This window comes from Camelus dromedarius, chromosome 15 (genome assembly GCF_036321535.1).
Source record: "Camelus dromedarius isolate mCamDro1 chromosome 15, mCamDro1.pat, whole genome shotgun sequence".
In the NCBI taxonomy this organism is placed as follows: Eukaryota; Metazoa; Chordata; class Mammalia; order Artiodactyla; family Camelidae; genus Camelus; species Camelus dromedarius.
The window spans coordinates 4,304,450-4,323,377 of NC_087450.1; positions in this window are offsets into that span (position 1 = coordinate 4,304,450).

The window sequence follows — 18,928 nt, forward strand, 5'->3', positions numbered from 1 at the left end:
GGGGTCTGGGTACCTGACGAGGCCTGAGCTTGCCTTAGATTTCAGAAGTGACGGTAGTGACAGCATAGAGTCCGTGCAGGACAGAATGTTTCACAGGTGTCGGCAGCTAACTGGTCTCCACTGTGTGTTTCTTGGTTGAGCTTTATGTGTTAATTAGCTACAACTATGAAGTTTTAGAGTTTACATTTTAGAGTTTATATTTCGAATATTTTTAAGAGATGAAATCAGTAAGAATCACGGTTTACCTGGATTATAAAAACAGATATAGTATAATAATAGCTGTCCCTAAGTTCATGGCCCTTCCTCTGTGCCAGGAAGTCTTCCAAGTAGATTCTGTACATTACTTCGACCCGTCATTGCCACAGTCATGAAGAAGCAACCCTCTTATTCTTATTTTATAGGAAACTATGGCACAGAGAAGTTAAGTTGTCCAAGATCACTCAGGAAGCAAGCTGCTGTGTTCAAATATGAATTTAGGCAACTTCATTCCCAAGCTCTCACTACCACAACGCTGGCCTCTCTAAACAATGGAGCATACTTTCGCAAGTAAAGTAAAATGCTTCAATTAAAAAGCTAAACAAAAAAATATTAGGCAATTTTTTAAAAAAGGAAGTACGATAAAGTGAAATGAGTTTTCATCTTCAATTTTTCAACAAGCATGTTCTAATGAAAATTTAAACTTATTAGCTGGCAATTTTAAATTTAAAATTGGCAGTTTAAATGACCAAAAAACTTTTCTTCAGTATTTTTTGTATGCTGCCAATATGATACGTTTTTGTTTTTCAGAACTCAAAAGCATTATGAACATCTAATTTTGTCTAAGTTTCAGCTTTCAACTCTGAATGTACAGTCTTTTACCAACATATGCTTTGACCCCCATCTTCAGTTGTAAACAATGGGAAATATTCATAATGGGGATTATTAGAAGCTTATTACATTGTAAAAGACAAATGTCACTTTCTATTGGTAGCTGAACCTCATTTTTTTCCATTTATAAAAAGAGGAGTTTTACCTGCTCCCTCCAGAACTTTTCAGTGCCAACATTCTGTAGATCTGTGATTCAATTTATTAAATCTATAGTTGGAGACATTTTCAGATGCTCCTAGTAAAAGCATTTTCTTTCCAAGAGTTATTCATGTTCACAACATACTGTCCTGCTGCTGCTGACTGCAAGTACCATCAGCTCTAAATTATCTCAGCTGATGGAAAGAAGCAATAATACAGATGACTCAAAAAATCATCTTTTCATAGCTCTGGAACGTTGATACAAAGATATATAGTTTTATTTTTTTAATTTTGCAGCAGGAGTGGCAGCAATAAATTTACATTTCCAATTATATAAAATGCCTAGCTCAAACACTGCTCAAACACTGATGGCATCTCAACAAATGTTTCCCTGCTTCTCCTAACCTTTCTCTGACTTTAGGATGAGAGTCATGCTGCTTTGTGCACATCCCAAACGGAAGTGGGAGCAGTGACCGGGACTTAGTTAAAGACAAAGGGGCACCTAGTCTACGATGAAAAGGAGGCGGCAATAATGAAGGCACATGTGAAAAAATGGGAGTTAACTATAAAAACCAATGTGTCTTTCCTCCTACATCTATGTCATAGCAGCTAGTTTATATTTTGCATTTATTTATTGGTGTTATGAAAGGATAAAAGTCAATGCCTCTTTTCTTATACACTTATACAAGACTTTTTCTTTTCCCCCTTTTTACTGTTACTATGAATGAAGGACCACACTTCTCTTCTGTGTACACCATTCCAGTCAGTGCTCCTTCAACTTGGCTGCACATTAGAATAACCAGAGGAGCTTTAAAAACTTCCCTATGCCAGAATGCACCAAAGGCCACTAAGTACCATCCGAGTTAGCAGTGATGGAATCCAGGCACCAACATTTTTTAAGGTACCCTGGTGATTCCAACATGCAGCCAAGGCTGACAAGCCCAGAAGTAAACAGACTAAAGTGCATCTAAACAGCGCCCGCTTTTCCTGGATAATCTCATCTGTCTCCACGTGGGGACACCGCGCCTCCTATTCTGGCTGGACTTGTTCTTCCTGTTCAAACGTGTCCCATTTTTACTCAAGTTCTGCCTGGCGCCGCTTCCAGAACTCCAGAAGTAAGGTGACTAACAGAGAGAGAGAACAGCAGAATGTGGATCTTCAGTGATGACTGATGCTTCAGAAACCAGTACTTAATATTTATTACCGTTAACACTTTGGTAAACGGTTAATAAAATCACATTTATTTATAGGCGATACTAAAGAGAAACATGAGTTAATGCCTTTTTTTAAGAAAAAAGAAAATGTAGATTATTTATTGAACTTTTGGAAACAGACTAGCTCTCTAGCTCAAGAAAAAGTTATTAACGTGATGGTCAGACGCAGGTGACTGTGTCTGATGCTAAAGTACCTGCTACCAGCATATTATGCCCACTAAAAACACAAATATCAGGGGGATGGGTATAGCTCAGTGGTAGAGCACGTGCTAAGCATGTACAAGGTCCTGGGTTCAACCCCAGTACCTCCATTAAAAAAGAAAATTTAAAAAAAGTAAAATTAACTGTCACAATTTAAAAGCAGTGCACGGTCCACCCTCCAAGCCTTCTCCTCACATCCCTGTCTCTTCTGTCCAAAGGACCTGAGGGTGGGGAAGGGGATAACAATGCTTTAGTAACCCTTGCATTTCTATTTTCCACCACCGCAGTCACACAAAATTAAAATAATATTCTTAAATATGGAAAACTGCCATTTTCCTCAATCTTCGGTAAAGTAATTTTTAGAAATCGTCAATCTGTTTTAAGACTCGTAACTTCAAATAGTAGACAAAAACAACATGAAATGTTTATTGAAAAATGTGGCTTCAGGGTAAATCCCCTAAGCCCTTCTTCCAACCAGACTGTTACCCCTAGGCCCTAACTCTAGAGAAATTCCAGAATAACCACTGTTCCCTCCACCATTATACCTGAGTCTCTACCATGCTCTGAGAATAAAGAGAAAAAAGACACAGTCCCTGCTTCCGGGAGCTCCTAGGTGCACAGGACTCATCATGAAATGATGGCTGAGGAGGCGTGTTAAGACGGCTTGGATAACAGTCAGCAGTGGGTGCTCGGGGCAGAGAGCCGGAACTGTAGCCAACGCTCTCCCAGAGGAGGGAACCACTGTGGTGTGTTCTGAGATGCCCTAGAAGTGATCAGGTGAAGTTATAATGTTAAGGCCATTTCTCCCTGGGGAGCTGCACATGCAAAGGAGGGAGGCCAAAGAGAGCCAGGTCACTTCCAGGAACTGCAAATAGTCTAGAAGTGAGAACAGGGTGTGGGAGGCAGGTGAGGCAACCAGGTGGAGAGATCACAGGTGCACATCACACAGGACTCTGTGTGCCTCCAAGGTAAAGGAGACATGCAAAGTGATCTAGAAAGAAAAAAGATAGAGGCAGGGAGACCTATTGGCAGGTTCATGTGAAGGCCTGCTGAGGCCCCGCTAGGAGGAGAGAGAAGAAAACATTTCAGCAGGTGGACGGATTGGCCACAGATGTGATGGAAGGGCAGGAAGAGGTCAAAGATGCCGACCAGCTTTCTGGCTTTGGCAGTGTCCTAAATTATAGTGCCATTTCCTAAAACAAGAAGGGCAGGAAGAGGAGCAAGTCGTGAGGGGAGACAACTGATTCAGTTCTGGCTGGGTGCCTGTGGGCTCCAGGAGAGATGTCCAATAGGCAAATAAAAGTCTAGAAATCGGGAGAAAGTTCTAGGCTGAGCCAAGTAGTTTTCCTGCTTCAAGAGGCTAATGGTTGTGAGTGGACAAGCTCACGAGAAGAGATGTAGAGGGGTAGCTCTCACCGTCCTGCACATGGGAAGCATCTGGGAGCCTTTAAAACATAGTGCGCCCCAGCCTGGTGTGGGGCCTTTGTAATGTTTATTGTTTTTTAAATACTTTCCTTTTTTTGGGGGGTAGTTAGATTTGTTTATTTTAATGGAGGTAATTGGAATTGAACCCAGGACCTCTTGCATGCTAAGCAAGTGCTCAGCCACTGAGCCATACCCTCCCCACCATTTTTTTGTTTTTAGACATTAGCTCTACTGAGCAGTCAGGGTTGAGAATCAACCTGTAGAGAGCAGAGAGCCTTGGGGTAGAGATCAAGGAGAAGCTTCCCAGAGCCCTGCAGACCCCAGCAAGGGCAGCCGGAGATGCAGGGAGCCTCGGATGGGCTGTGAGGAACGTGAACTCAACACTCCCCAATGACAAACATGTTTCAAGCACCCACTTCCCAGCAGTGTTTCTTCTGAGTTTACTACTTTTCCAGTAATACTGGGTGAGAATAGAAATAATCTGGACAAAGGATCAAATTCAAATGCTCGTTCTGACCATTCTTAGCTGCATGATTACTGATTAAAAGGTTACCGGTCTGCCACGTGTAAACTGGGGGACCTAGAACCGTGCTCGTGGGCTGCTGTGAGCGTAATGAAATGACAACTATAAAGGCACTCCTGACTCTCAGAGGTAATTGCTACTATTGTCCCCATTTGGGACACCAAGAAACAGAGTCACAGAAAGCTTCAAACATTTGCCCAAGATGAAGGTTAGTGTCTGGAATCAAGCCAATGACTTCGTGGATCCAGAGCCCAGGATCTTCTTACGAATAACACGGCACTGCCCAGGCTCCCTGCTCCAAAACCCGCCTCCCTTTGGCTCAGTTCCATGGGCCCTGCGCTGCACAGATGTCGTCACTGCCTGCCTGCCCGCCCGGTGTCTGACCCCGGCACTGCTCCCTCCATCTCACACACCGCTTCCTTGGGCACACCAACACTCACGAGGCCATTGCTGTGGGTAATCAGATGTTTACACGGAAACGCAGGTGGCAGCCCAGCTTTTTGCTATAGATGCTGCTGTCAGTGGAGGCAAAGAGCTCACAGTTGGTGGCGGAGGCCACTTCTGGTATCCTCCTTGGCTGGAGAGCTGGATGGAATCCAGTTTCCCTCTGCAACTTAGACATCCAGCATGAGAGTTATGTAAGGCCATCTGGCCTCTCAACATAGAAATGATGCCCCCGCAGTCGTACTTAATATTGTAATCTCCTGGCTCCACCAGGGAGCAGAGGCCATGGCCTGTTGTCCAACAAGTTTTGTTTCCTTACACGACAGCTACAATGGGGTGAGTAAACACCGGACCAGAAAATCTACAAAGCCCTCGTGTACTATTTCCTGACACTTGCAGGTCACCCAAATACCCCAGATCCTCCAAGTAAACAACTAGTAAGAGGAACTGAGCTGGCTCGTCTGTCAGATCCCTGATGGCAGGACGGATTTGTCCTCTCCTGCTCTCGGGATCTTCCGTTCTCCTTCTGTGTGCCCTTCCCCGATTGAAGGAGACTGTTCTTTGTTTATGGGCTATGGAGTATTTGTGGCTGTCTGGCGAGAACCTTCGAAACTAGAGCTCTTGGTGAGAATGGAAGCATGGCACCCACGTCTCATGAGCTCAGCTACCGAACAGCCTCATCTAGCCAAGACTGTGGCCAACACCAGGGGTCCACGCTGTTGAGTGTTGGGTCTGGAGAGCAATGCCTCCACCACTGAGAAGCTGCCCCACCACTTGTGCCCTTGTCCCCATCCAGGGGGAGGTGACGCATCCATGGGGTGAAAGCCTTGAGGGCACTAGGTGACTGTGGACCAACCTGTGACTGGCTGGTCCTGCCCCCCAAGTGACCCATGTTACCCTCACATGCAGAAAATCCCCAAAGAGACCCCTGCTTGAGGGAATGGGTCACCTATAAGCCAACTGTCCTCGGGCCACCTAAGAAGCAACACAGTATACACAGTGAGCCACCCACTCACTACAGTATCCAAGGCTCACAGTTCCCTCATGTGACACCATGTACCCCCAGCAAAAAGAAGACCGTTACTTTGTAATTGACTTGAGAATTCTACTGAAAACACTGCCTTCCACCTTCCACTTATGAAGTTCTTTCCACTGTGTCCCCTGCTCTGCAATTGTGCAATCAGTCCAGAGCTCCCTCATGAGAAAGGAAGGAAGGGGCCGGGCAAATTCAATAAAGGAATGGCACAGCCTTTAGCACCAAGATGGTGGAAAAGTCAACTCCCAGTAGATCTTGAGCTTCAATACACACTCACCGAAATACAGCAGGATGTTAAATGGCACTCCCACAGGTCCCAGGACAGGTTCAAGGCTGACCATAAAATGTCAAAGGGTGAGTGGTGGCCCAATTTCTGGGAATCCCAACACCTTTCCCAAAGCAGTTGGAATATTCCTCCCACTTATTAGCATATGAAGATACTGAGTGCATAAAATCTAACAATCCCACACCTCGTGGTTGCTCTCTCTGCTGAGATAGACAGCCCACACACTGTCTGTGGAGTGTGTATCTACTTTTACTTTAAACTGGAGCACCCAACCCCCATGCCTCATGGCCTTTCTGTTGCCTTCTGAAACAGCCCACTCTGTCTATGGTGTATATATCTCTCTGAATAAATCTACTTTTACTGAACTGTGGCTCTCGAATTCGTTGCTGGGCAAACCAAGGACCCACACTTGGTGAGGTGCATCCCAGGGACCCAAATACGACCTGGGATATGGCCATCCTCTCCCCCACATTTTCCTGTATCATACATTCCTTCCCAAAGGATCTCACCTTGTGCACTCCAAAATAGACAGCACTCATGTGTCCTGACCAGGATCTGCTCCTGTGTGTATCATTTCTTATTTCCACTAGAACATCAAATTCAGGAGGACAAGGATTTGGTTCTGTTCACAAAGGAAGCACCAGCACATCACAGGTGCTGGAGAAGTATTAGCTGAATGAATGAGCTGTGGGAAGTCCTGGGATTTCCACCTGGAACTCCTAGCCTCTTGGGTCCCAGCTGACTACAGGTGCTCCCTGCTACTCATGGCTGACCTCTTGCCACCAATCTCTGCTCTGCCATCACCTGAGCTGGGATGAGCTGAGATGGGCACACACCCCGGAGAGCATGGCGCATGGTTCATGCCGTTACAACACACTCGCCCCTTGACTGTTAGATGTTACTTAGGGTGGACAAACTGAAGGCAGCACCATGTGCACCGCCCTACCCCACAACTCACTTGAAGCACCAGGACTGCACACAGGGGAAACGCTGGCCCTTTGCAACCTAAGGAGAGGGACTATGGGTGAGAAGAGGGTCTCTGTCAACTAACAGTCTCTTTACAAGCCCAGTCTTAGGAAAGCTCTTTAAAGATACTTTTTTGTATCATCCTTGTGTTTCTGTAATCCCTCTAGATTTTGTCATTTTAATCTACACATCAGAAATACAGATATTCTTGAAATCTCTATTGATTTTCAATGAAGAAAATCCTCAATTTCCTACACTGCTAAGAAAATTACTGCACTTTATTTAAAAAAAGCAGCTTCCTTTCATGACTTCCTATCTTCAAACACCTAATTTCACAAGAATCAGTGAAGCAGGACATGAAAATCATGCTATGCTTTATCACCTACAGGTGGGCAGGGATGAAATCAATGAGTACTGATCTCATGAGACGGGTGAGGGTGAGGAAGGACCAAGGATGAGAAACCAACATTTTCTAACCCATTACTCTTTTTCAGAGTCCCAGACAAAACAGTGTGATTGTATCAACTAAAACAAGAATATCTGCACCCTTCTAAATGCACGCTACAACTTTATTACTACACACGGCACTCTGTCACTGACCTAAAGGCTGATGACAGCCAAGAAATTTGCAGGGATCTTATTCTGTGCTCATCCCTTTTTGTCTTTGGAACCTCAGGATATTTGCCTCCTCTCCCTGAGTGTCATTTTCCTCATCCTTCAAATGGGAGTATAACAGTCATTCATTTGCTCAGGGTCTATTCGACAACTGGAGACGGCTTATGAAAACAACAACAACAAAAAAAGCAAAACAGAAATTCTGATCTGTGCTGTCTTCCTCCTCCTCCCTGAACATGAATGGCATCTTTCACTGAATCCCGAACTTAAGGAGTAGTTCTGATGAGGAAGTCACAGGACTGCCGTGTAACTGAGAAATGACCTGGTGTAAAAGAATGAATTGCCAGCAAATCCTCAAAACCCATAAGGGTGCAAACCCTGGGAGCTACAGGCATGGGTGGGAGTTCCTTAGTACCCCATTTCACAAATGGGGAGAATTTTGCAGGGTCCATGAAAGACACAGATAGCCCAGTAAAACCACACCATGTTTTGGAGTACACCAGGGCCACGTCGATGCTGACCTGTACTTCTTCGTGTCCCAGAGCAAGAGTCCTGGGCAGGGGTGACTGTGCTTGAGGCTGGACAAGAACTTTCTGTTCTGTCTCTTTTGCTCTCTCTCTTCCTGCAATAAAACAACTGGTAGGACTCTGGTGGGGAGCAATATACCCACATTCTCTGGCAAACCACACACCAGGCAGCTCTAGCTGATCTGAGAGAGGACTCTTCAATGAACATATATACATCAAAGTCAGGCAGAAGGCTGCCTGTGACCTTGGGAATCCAAACCAGCTTGTCCTCTTAATCAGGATATTAGACATCTAAAGAAAGTGTGCACCAGATGAAGACGATGCATTAGACAGCGTTGGTGGTTATGGCCAGCAGTATCTAAGGACAAGTCATGCTCTGGCAAATGGGAGCATTTTGGTTGCTTTAAGAGTTTGCTACTGAAGGGCTGGGACATTTCATTGGGCCTTGAATCTCCAGACCTCTTTACTCACAAAGGCAGAAAAGTTAGGTGAGCCAGCTCAGCCTTTATTCCAACTTCCTAACCAAAATGCTATGAGGTTGAAAATATATTTCTCAGACTCTTCTGCAGCAAGGGTTCCAGATGTGGCTTTAAAAATGCCCATCAGAGATTGAGATTTACAAATATTAACTACTATATATAAAAATAGCTAAAAAAACTAAATTTCTTCTGTATAGCACAGGGAACTATATTTAATATCTTGTAATAACTTTTAATGAAAAATAATATGGAAAGGAATTCATACATATATATGTGTATATGAATGACTGGAACATTGTGCTGTACATCAGAAATTGACACATTGTAACTGACTATACTTCAAATAAAAAAAATAAATATATATATATATATATATAATGCCCATCAGCAGCTTCTGAGTGTCACTTAAAGCAGAAACCCAGATGATTGGAGGCAAAGGTGGGTGGAGGAGCTACGTTATTTTGCTGGGGTGGATGCAGCGGGCCTGGCAGAGATCTAGAAGGAATGCTCACAACAGCCACTTACTGATCTGCAAGTGAGTTTTGGTAATAGCTTCCTGAAATCCTCCCCACCCCTCCTGATGAGCCAGGTGTCTGGCGTTTCTCTGGAAATCACTAGGCATAGCCTGGGACTCAAAGGTAAAAATTAAAAACTGCAGTAAGGTAGCGAAGAGGCTGGCAGGACGTGTTGGACAAAAGTAGGTCAGAATCAACAAAGAATGGGGAGGGGATACAACGTGGGCTGAGGACCCTGACTACAGTTGTGGATTGTCTGTGTTAAGGACTCTGAGTCAGTATGAGTAGATGGATTGGTGTGGACTAAAATGGTGGCCATTGTTCAGATAAATATGTGATTTGGACTTTATTAATTAGAGGAGGGATTTTTTTCCCCCTTCAACATTGATCATTCCTAGGGAGCAGAAAAATACTCTGCCACACAACATCTAAGTGCAAAAGAGATGCTACGGGATGGTGGTGGTGTGAAAAATTTTAGTCCCGCAGTTCCAAGGTTTCCTTAATGAGGTTCACAGCAGTTGGTACTTAAAATAAAATAAGGTACTTATAATAAAGACATCATCATATGTACATATCCTTAAAGATACACATATGGTGCTATAAGTGGGCCTGAAATGTGTTCTACATTCTAAAATCCGATGAAATAAAATCAGTAGCTCAATATGCCTCTCGGCTCTATAAACATGATGTAGCTAATGATCACAGAAAACAAGATCAGCTAGTAAATTTGAAATTTGTCTTTTCCAGTGTCAAAGATAATATTTTTTGCTTTACTTAAAAAGCATTTTTTTAATTAGGACTGTCAGTGTCCATTGGTATATGGGGTTCAGTAGATATGTTCAGATGTTCTAGACAGTGAATCAGAGCAAAGACTGAGGTTTAGACAGTAGTTAAATGCCTCACCCGTGTAATCAGCATCCACATATTGCTATACTGAAAATCCTTAAAACTGAGAACTTCATTAAAACAACTAAAAGAAAGGGAAAAAAATAGCCACAGTCTAGTGGAAGATTTGTAACGTGTAAAAATGACAAAGGGCTATTCATGAGCATATTCTTAAAAACCCCTACACTTTAATAAGTAAAACAACAAACGGACAACAGGTTGCACACTTCTCCCTGTAGGAGAAGCCATGCAGATGGACTCTTATTTGAATGGGGCTGGAGCTGTAGAATTAGTTACTCTTGCAAGTAACTCAGTTAAAAACAAATGCAAATGGGATACACTTCTACAATATCTGAGTAAAAATCTTGGAAAACTTACTCCTCTGTTAAGCAATGACAATGGGAAAATTTGTTAAAATTAACCTCTGCAGAACTCTGGAAATTTAACCAAGGCTTCCAGCAATAAGGGGAATGTTTATTTGAGAAAAAATAACAGCTGAATCTCCATAAAGATAGTCAGTTTTGTCATATCGTAACTTGAACTACCCCCATCCCCGTATCCTCACCTAAATGGTGGCCTTTAAAAGCAACAGTCTCACAATCAAGGAAGGGGCAGAAGTGATTTGAAGTTACCCAAAAAATCCGCCCCCAGAGAGCTGTCACTTATTCACCTATCTCAAACTCATGCTGTGCAAACAGCCTGTCCCCAGAGTGTTTGTGGAAAACAATCAGCAGTGAGTAACTTTACAACTGCATGAGGCAGTGGTACCAGTACAGGCTAATTAGATGCTGACTAGGAAACTTAGAAGGCAAAATTGAGTATTGAGACTTTCTGGGGGTGGAGGTAGGGTTAAATAGCTCCAAAAAATTCTGAGAATTGTAGAAGTCCGTACACATGTGTGGCATATGGCAAGGAAAGATCTGAGAAAATCTTAAGCCTTCAACTCTGGCTGAACTTGAGGTTCTGCATAAGCAAGAACTAAAGGCTACAGAACAGCTGCAGACTGCCTGCCGGTGCTGAGGGCATCCCTCAGCACGCAGGCACACAGCCACCTGGCAACAGCTCAAACGATTGGCTCCAGGCATTGAAAGAATTCACTGTCCAATCATTATTACAGTGATGACAACTAGGCTTTCTGCACACATACAGATCTCATGGCCATGCATGATAAAGAATACAGACTTTACAGAATTTGTTCAGGAAAGTAACTAAATAAATATCTGCAGCAGCAATGACAATGGAAACAATGATAAACCCTGGAGATGAGGAAAATCTGGCTTTCAGATCTGCCATATTGTAATATTTTAAATGTCCAGTTTTCAACAGAAAATTACAAGATGTACAAAGAAACAGAAAAGTTTGGCCATAACACAGGGGAGAAAGTAGTCAATAGAAACTCCCTGAGGAAACCCAGACACTGGACTTACTAGACAAAGACATAAATAAGGAATTACACATATGATCAAAGAGCTAACCGAAACCATGCCTAAAGAATTTAAGTATGTGAACATCTCATTGTACAGAGAATATCAATAGATAAAATTTACATTAAAAACCAACTGGACATTCTAGAGATACAAATATATTGACTAAAATGAAAAATTCAATAAGAGATTTCTCTGTAGATATGAAATTGTTGAAGAAAAAGTCAGTTAATTTAAAACTACTGAGATTATCCAGTCTGTGGAACAGAAAGAAAAAGGAATGAAAAAAAATGAACACTGTGTCAGAGATAGGTTGGACACCATCAACAATACCAATACACATATAATGTGAGCGCCAGAAGGAAGGAGAGAAAAAAAGGGGTAGAAAAAGTATATAAAGAAATAATGGCTGAAAACTTCCCAAATTTGATGAAAACATTAATTTGTACATCCCAGCAGCTCAACAAACTCCACGTGGTATGAACGTAGAGACATCGAAAATAGGCACATCAGACTAAGTGTGTCAAAAGAGAAGAACAAAGAATCTTGACAGCAGAAAGAGAAAAGAGGCTCAACATATTCAAAGGCTCCTCAGTAAGACAGTTGATTTCTCATCAAAAACCATGGAGACCAGAAGGCAGTGGGATGGTTTCGTCAAAGTGATAAAAGGAAAATACTGTCACCAAGTATTTTATAGCCAACAAAATGATTCTTCAAAAAAAAAAAAAGAAGAAATTAACACACTCCTACAAAGTCTGAAAGGATAAATTGCTAGCAGGCCTGCCCTACAAGAAATACTAAGGATAGTCCAGCAGGTGTAAATGAAAAGACACTCACCTGAAAAATAAAGAGCACTACTACATGAGTAAGAAAATAAAACAGTATAAATACAGTATTACATGTACGTGTTTTCTTCTATTTGATGTAAAAGACAACTACATAAAACAATACTTATGAAACAGTGTAGATGCACTTATAAATGCATAAAGGTGTAACTTGTATGACAGTGACAGCATGAGGAGGGGGAGGGAAAAGATTGATATCAAAGCAAAGTTTTTGTGTACTATTGAAATTAAGTTGGCATTCATGTGAACTAGATTGCTTTAAAACAATATGTTAATAATAATCTCCAGGGCAATGGAGGAGAAGGAGGAGGAGGAAGAGGAGGAGGAGGAGGAGAAGAAAAAGATAAAATAAACAACAAATTAAAATGGCACACTTGAAAATGCCTACTTTGTACAAAAAAGTGTAGTAATAGAGCATTGGGGAAATAAAAAGTCATATAGAAAGCAGATAGCAGATGTAACTTCAACCTGATAAGAAATTACATTAATGTAAATGAATTAAATATTCTAATCAAAATAGTAAAGGCAGAAATAAATGGAATAGAGAATAGATGAATAACAGAGAATAATCAACAAAAAGAAAAGTTGGTTCTTTGAAAAGATCAAGAAAATTGACAAATTTTTAGCTAGTACTGAAGAAAAAAAGGGAGAAGGTTCAAATTACTAAGATGAGAAATGAAAGGAAGGATGTCACTACTGCCCTAACAAAAATAACAAGGAATATAAGGGAATACCATGAATACTTGTATAGCCAATAAATGAGATAATCTAGATGAAATGGATAAATTCCTAGAAGGATATGTGACTAAATCTAATTCAAGGAGAGATAGAAAACTCAAATAATCCTATAATAAGTAGTGACTGAAACAGTAATCCAAAACATTCCCACAAGGAAATGCTAGGCCAGTATGGCTTTGCTGGTGAAATCCATCAACTACTTAAAGAAAAAACAAAAACAAAAAACAAACAAACAAAAAATGCTTCACAAACTCGTCTAAAAATAAAGAGGTGGGCACACTTCCCAATTCATTCAATGACACGAGTATCACACTGATACCAAAACCAGACAAAGGCATCACAAGAAAACTAAAGACTATCTCTTATGGATATAAATGCAAAAGTCCTCAACAGAATAAAAGCAAATCCAATCCATTAACATATAAAATAGACCACAATTCAGTGGGATGTATCCAGGTATGCAAAGGCACTTCAACATACAAGTCAATTCATGTAATATGCAATATTAATAGAATAATAGATAAAAACTAGGAATAGAAGAGAACTTCCTCAACTTGACAGAGAACATCTATGAAAAACCTGGAGCAAAGATCATACATAATGGTGAAAGACTGAATTATTTCCTCCCAAAATCAACATTGTACTAGAGGTTCTAGTCAAAGCAAACAGACAAAGAAAATAAAGCCTCTAGATTAGAAAGAAAGAAATAAAACTATTTCAATTCCAGATGACATGATATTATACATTGAAATCACAAGGAATCCACAAAGAAAAAAGAGAGAGAGAGAGAGAAAAAAAAATTATTAGAATTAACAACATAGTTTGACCAAAATTGTAAGACACAAATCGATATATAAAAAAGTAATTATATTTCCATACAACAGCAGTGAATAATCTAAAAATAAAATGTAGGAAACATTTTCATTTACAATAGCATCAAAAAGAATAAAATACTTAGGAATATTAAGAAAAATATGTGGAATACTGAGGAAAATGTCTGAAACTTGTATATTGAAAACTAAAATACTACTGATAGAAGTTAAAAATGACCTAAAATAAATGGAAAGCTCTTCTGTGTTCATGGATCAGAAGCCTTATCATTGTTAGGATGGCATTTGTCCTCAAAATGACCTATAGATTCAATGCAAATCTGGCTTTTTGTGAGAAATGAGCAAACTGTTCCTAAAACTATGGAAATGCAAGATACCCAGAATAGTCAAAACAATCTTGAAAAAGAACAAAGTTTTGAAGTTTCCAAATTCAAAACTCAGTAACAAAATGGTAATCCATACAGTGTGGTACTTGCATAAAGGACACACAAATAGATTGAGAGAAAAGAACTGAGAGTCCATAAACAAACTCTTACATGTAGCCAGTTAATTTTTTGTAAAGGTTCCATGACAATCCAACGGGAAAAAGTAATTTTTACAAAAATGATGCTGGGACACCTGAACATACACCTGGAAAGAAAGAAAACTGAACTTTTATCTTAACACCATTTATGAAAATTAACTCAAAATAAATCACAGACCTGAAATTATAAAACTTTTAGAAAATGAACAATGAGAAAATCTTCAGGATTTTGAAGTACAAATACTTCTAAGATATGACAGCAAAAGCACAAACAACAAAAGAAAATATATCAAGTGAACTGGACTTCAGTAAAATTAAACACTTCTGTGCTTCAAAGGACTTCATCAAGAAAGTAAGAAGACAATCCACAGAATGGGTGAAAATATTTCCAATATTTTCCCTGATAAGGGACTTTTTATCCAGAATACACAAAGGAGACTTAAAACATGAAAATACAAAGACAAATACAATTAAAATGGGCAAAGAATTTGAATAGATGTTTCTCCAAAGAAGACATACGAATGGGAAATAAGCACATAAAAAGATGTTCAACATCAGTAGGCATTAGGGAAACAGAAATCAAAAGCACAATGACATGCCACTTCATACCAAATAGGATGACAAATATATATGATATATGATATATAAATATGTATCTATAAACTCGGTAATAAAAAGTGTTGATGAGGATGTGGAGAAACTGGACTCCTCATACATTACTACTGGAAATATAAAATGGTGCAGTCACTTTAAAAACTACTTTAGCAATTCCTCAAAATGTTAAAAGTAGAATACATCCCAGCAATTCCATTTTTTGATATATCCTGAGAAGAACTGAAAATATGTGTTCACACAAAAACTTGTCCATGAGCATTTACAGCAGAATTATTCATCATCAACTGATGGATGGATAAGCAAAGTGGTGTATTTATAACAATGGCATATTATTTGAACACAAAAAGGACTTTGGGTACTGATATATGCTACACCATGGATGAGCCTTGACAACGTCACACTAAATGAAAGACGACAATCAAAAAAGGCAGCATACTGTATGGTTCTACTTATATGAAATGCCCAGAACAGGCAAATCCGTAGAGACAGAAAGTAGAGTGGTGGCTGCTGGGGTCTAAGGGAAAGGAAGTTTAGGGAGTGACTTACTAAAGGGTACTGGTTCTTTTTGGGAGTGATGGCTACAAAACCCTGAAATGTACTTAAAATCCTAATGCACAATTTCAAAGGCTGCATTTTATGGTATGTGAATTATATCTCCATAAAGCTGTTACTTTTGAAGCTGAGCCCACATATGGAGCAACTGGCCCAGCACTGACTGCAGCATCTGGAGGGGGAGTGACCCACCCACCCACCACAAAGGAAAGGATCACCTGACCCAGTGTTGGAGGGGTGCAATCTTCTTGCCAAAAGACACTGTGAGCAGCACAGACAAGGGGGCAAACAGAGCAAGGTGAGTTTGTGAAACAGGGCGAAGACACAAAGGCCTCTCAATAAAACCATTAAGAGCACACAGTCTCTAGGAGAACACATCTTTGTTTTTAAAATCTTTTTATATCTGTTTTATTCCTATTACATTTTTAATCTTTATTTTTAAACAGTCCTATATGTTTACAATTCTCATTTCATTTATATTCTCTTGGTTTTGATCTGTTATTTATTAGTCACAGGTTTCAAATATTGTATTTTGAATTTTCTCTTCTTTTTATTAAGATTCTTAAAAGATATCTCAACTCGATTCCTATTCTGCTTCAACTTGCTCTTCTATTATTGATTATACACTGTTTTCAAACCTTCTTTTCCTCCATTCTTTTAAAATTCTCTCTCTCTCTCTTTTAAGTTTTATTCCCACATAGGCTTTAGATAGATAAATAAATAAACTCCTTTAAGGACCACAATAGATAACTGATACTCCAAAAGCCACAGGGCCAGAGAGATATGAGCAGAATGAAGAAGCAGAGGAAGTCCTGCCAATTAAAATAGCAAGAGAAATCCCCTCAAAGAACGATCAATAAAATAGACATTGATGGCCTACTAGATCAAGATTTCAAAAAAGAAGTGATCAAATTACTGAAGGAACTAAAAGAGATAGTCTTTAGAGACATAAAATATATCAAAAACAAAATAGAAGCTATAAAGAAGAGCCAAGTAGAATTGGTAAATTCATTGGCTGAAATGAGATCTGACCTAAAGGCTGTACAAAGCAGGCTAGATAATGCAGCAGAACGAATAAGTGACCTAGAAGACAGGACAACAGAAAGAACCCAATCAGAACAGCTGAGAGAAAAACAAATATAAAACAATGAAAACAATATAAGGAACCTATGGGATAATATAAAGCATGCCAATCTATGCATAATAGGGGTTCCAGAAGGGGAAGAAAGAACAAAGGGGATGGAAAAGGTAATTAAAGAAATCATGACTGAAAACTTCCCAAACCTAAAGAAGGAATCAGACACCCAAGCACAGGAGGCTCAGAGGGTCCCAAACAGGAAGAGCCCAAAGAGAAACACGCCAAGATATATCATAAATCAAGATGGCCAGACTGAAGGATAAAGAAATGATCCTAAAGGCAGCAAGAGAAAAACAAAGAGTGAGTTACAAGAGAAGGCTCTCAGCTGATTTCTCTACAGAAACACTACAGGCCAGAAGGGAGTGGCAAGATATATTCAAAGTCCTGAATGAAAAAAAAAGATGCAGCCTAGGATACTTGCTCCAGCAAGGCTATCCTTTAGAATAGAAGGAGAGATAAAGAATTTCACAGAGAAGCAAATACTAAAAGAATTTAGCAACACTAAACCCATGCTAAAAGAAATATTGAAAGGTCTACTCTAAATAGAAAAGAAGCAGGATGCTACAGAAATGAGAATTCATGACTGTGAGAGTATTATTCCTTTCTTCTTTTTTTTTTTTAAATCTTTTTCTCAGTAGGATGGGTTTGAGATTACATTAATATCTGTTTAGTACACACAGTTACAGTAATTGGTTAACAGACTTACAAAAAAGTGTAATCACAAGCCAAAATCTTACAAGTGAGTCACAAAAACTAAATACAATACAAAGGAAAATTACCATACCACAAAAGGAAGAAGAAAGGAACCAAGAAGAAATACCAAATCAACTGCAAAAATAAGTTCAAAATAGCAATAAACTCTCATCTATCATTAATTACTGTAAATGTTAATGGTCTAAATGCTCCAGTCAAAAGACAGAATAGCAGACTGGATAATAAAGCAAGAACCTTCAATACACTGCATACAAGAGACACACTTTAGGGAGAAGGACACATATAGATTGAGAGTGAATGGACGGAAAATGATATTCCATGCAAATGGAAATGCCATAAAAGCAGGTGTAGCAGTATTGATTTCAGACAAAATAGACTTTAAAACAAGGGTCATAAAGAAAGATAAATAAAGACATTTTATAATGATTAAAGGATCAATACAAGATGAAGATATTACAATCATTAATATATATGCACCCAACATGAGCACCTAAGTACATTAAACAACTACTAACAGAGATAAAGGGGGAAATTGATGGGAATACAATCATTGTCAGAAATTTTAACACCACATTAACATCACTAGACAGATCTTCCAGACAGGAAATAAATAAGGCAACAGAGAAATTAAATGATACAAGAGAATAATTGGATTTAGTGGATATTTTCAGAGCATTACAATCCCCCATAACAGAATAAATAATCTCTTAAAATGTGTGTGGAACATTTTCTAGGATTGATCATGTACTTAGTCACAAAAGAAGCCTCAACAATTTTAAGAAGATAGAAATTATCTCAAGCATCTTTACTGACCACAATGCCATGGAAACTAGAAATCAACTTCAGAGAAACAAAGGAGAAAGAAAGGAAAGCATTGAGATTAAACAACATGCTATTAGAAAACCAATGGGTCAATGATGTAATCAAAGTTGAAATTAAAGAATACCTTGAGACAAATGAAAATGAAAACACAACCACACAAAACATATGGGACACAGCAAAAGCAGTGCTAAGAGGAAAGTTTAGGGTAATGCAGGCCTTCCTCAAAAAAGAAGAACAATACCAAATAAACAATCTAACCCACCAGCTGAAAGAACTAGAAACAGAAGAGCAAAAACACACAAAATTCAGCAGAAGAAAGGAAATAATAAAGATCATGGAGGAAATAAATAAAATAAAGATTAAAAAAATAGAGAAAATAATCAATCAAACCAAAAGCTAGTTTTTTGAAAGAAAAAATAAAATCGAAAATCCTCTGGCCAAACTCACACAGAAGAAGAAAGAGAGAGAACAAATTTGCAAAATAAGAAAGGAAAATGGAGAAATTACAACAAATAACATAGAAATACAGAATATCATATGAGAATATCATGACAAACTACATGGAAAAAAATGGATAACCTAGTGGAGATGGACAAGTTTCTGGAA